At 38.4% G+C, this 2502-nt stretch overlaps 1 protein-coding gene across 1 annotated transcript in view; it reads right to left on the bottom strand.

Annotated features, from left to right (window-relative positions):
• Nucleotides 1-2502, bottom strand: part of KLHL28 (kelch like family member 28) — a 32803-nt gene that overhangs the window by 4849 nt on the left and 25452 nt on the right. The gene's annotated exons all lie outside the window — the stretch shown is intronic.

The following is a 2502-nucleotide window of genomic DNA, read 5'->3' as shown; positions in this document are numbered from 1 at the left end:
GACAGAATCTGACCCTGTTGCCCTTGGTAGAGTGCTGTGTCATCATAGCTCACAGCAACCTCAAACTCTTGGGCTCAAGTGATTCTCTTGCCTGAGCCTCCCAAGTAGCTGGGACTATAGGCACCCGCCACAACACTGGTTATTTTTTTGTTGCAGTTGTTATTGTTGTTTAGCTGGCCCAGGCCAGTTTTGAACCTGCCAGCCTTGATGTATGTGGCTGGTGCTGTAACCACTGTGCTACAGGTGCCAAGCCTATCTCACAAAAGATAGACTTTTTTGCAAAAAAGTTTTTCAAAGAAAGCTAATGTCTGGACCCCAAATACTTTTCTTTCAACTAAGGAAGCAAAAAAATAGGGGAATACCTTAGCTTACACGGAAGTAAAAATTTATAGAAGAAACGCTATTGTGCCATCACAAATCACAACACAATTGTCCCTCAGTATCTGTGGGGGATTGGTTCTAGAGATACCAAAATCCAAGGATATGGAAGTCCCTCATATAAATGAGTGTAGAATTTGAATATAACCTACACATATTCTCCCGTATACTTTAAATCATCTATAGGTTACTTAGACACACAATATCAATTTACAATGTGGCGCCTGTAGTCCCAGCCACTAGTAGGGACCCACCACCCTCAGTGTATGTGGCTGGTGCAGTAACCATTGTGCTACAGTTGCCAAGCCAGGTCTAATGGTTTTGTTATGGTGTTTTAATATCTATGATGAACTCGAGAATGATGTCACTGCCTCTCAAATGCTTAAGGTTTTTCAGCCACATTGACACATAATATCAATTTACAATATAAATGCTATGTAAATAGGTGTTATACTGCATTATTTTTTATTGTTAAGGGTTTTTCATTCAAATATATTTCAATCCGGCTCGGTGCCTGTGGCTCAAGTGGCTAAGGCGCCAGCCACATACACCTAAGGTAGCAGGTTCGAATCCAGCCCAAGCCTGCCAAACAACAATGATGGGTGCAACCAAAAAAAAATAGCCAGGTGTTGTGGCAGGTGCCTGTGGTCCCAGCTACTTGGGAGGCTGAGGAAGGAGACTCACTTGAGCCCAGGAGTTGGAGGTTGCTGTGAGCTGTGGTGCCACAGCACTCTACCCAGGGGGACAACCTGAGGCTCTGTCTCAAAAAAACCACACAAATATATTTCAATCCAAGGTTAGTTGAATCTGTAGGTGTAAAATCTGCAGATGTAGAAGCCAAGGACATAGAAGGCTGACTATATACTTTTTCATTAAAATATTCAAAATCAATAACACACATGCTACTCTGATTACTATTAAAGATAACATTTTTGGAACATCAATTTTCTTTCCTTTCTTTCTTTTTTTTTTTTGAGACAGAGTCTCATTCTGTGCCTTGGGTAGAATACCATGGTATCATAGCTCACAGCAACCTTAAACTTTTGGGCTCAAGTGATCCTCTTGCCTCAGGCTCCCAAGTAGCTAGGACTACAGGCGCCTGCCACAATGCTCATATAGTTTTTCTATTTTTAGAAACAGAATTTCTAAAGGGTCTCACTCTTCCTCAAGCTGGTCTCAAACTCCTGAACTCAAGCAATCCACTTGCCTTGGCCTCCCAAACTGCTAGGATTACAGGTGTGTGCCACTGTGCCCAGCCTAGAACATTCATTTTCAATAAAAGTTCAAAATTACGACTAATTTTCCATATAACCAGTAACTTTATACTTTTATTTTCTCACATACTATATATTTCTCCATTCAGAGAATACTACAGAATATAGAAATCTCAAATTCAGAATCCATCACAACTCATATACATATGTGATTACAGAATAAGAATACAGACTGAGCTCAGAGGCTTCATGCCTATAATCCCTGGCTTGAGGCCAGGAGTATGAGACCAACATAGGTAACACAGTGAGATCTCATATCTTAAAAATAAAATGCAAAAATTAATTTTTAAGTAATACTTTTAAGTTTATGATTCATTATAAGATTATATAAACAGGGCAGCGCTTGTGGCTCAAAGGAGTAGGGCGCCGGCTCCATATGCCGGAGGTGGTAGGTTCAAACCTAGCCCTGGCCAAAAACTGCAAAAAAAAAGATCGTATAGACATATAGAATTATATTCCCATTTCTTTATTCTTTTAATCAATGCAATAAAAGACCTCATACTATACACATATCACATGGTTAGATAATCTAAAGTTGTCTAACTTCATCTTATTTTCAAGTTTCTGAGTTTTAAAATTTAGTCCATTTATATTGAGTGAATATGAAATTTAATACGAGGAGTTTGATAAAAATAAAATTTAATACGAGGAATTTGATTCTTAGGTTTGTACTAAATTACCACATACATCAATTACAATTCTATTCATGGAGCAGATTAAATTTCCTGGTTTATCAATAGTACTTAAAAACTTTTTGAGCTGGAGAATGTTCTTCTGAGCAAAGTATCACAAGAATGGAGGAAAAAATATCCAATGTACACACCCCTATTATGAAACTAATTTAAACCTT

The sequence above is a fragment of the Otolemur garnettii genome, unplaced genomic scaffold (genome assembly GCF_000181295.1).
Source record: "Otolemur garnettii isolate 467f Iridium unplaced genomic scaffold, OtoGar3 scaffold00054, whole genome shotgun sequence".
NCBI lineage: Eukaryota > Metazoa > Chordata > Mammalia > Primates > Galagidae > Otolemur > Otolemur garnettii.
This window is presented reverse-complemented; position numbering and strand designations above follow the sequence as displayed.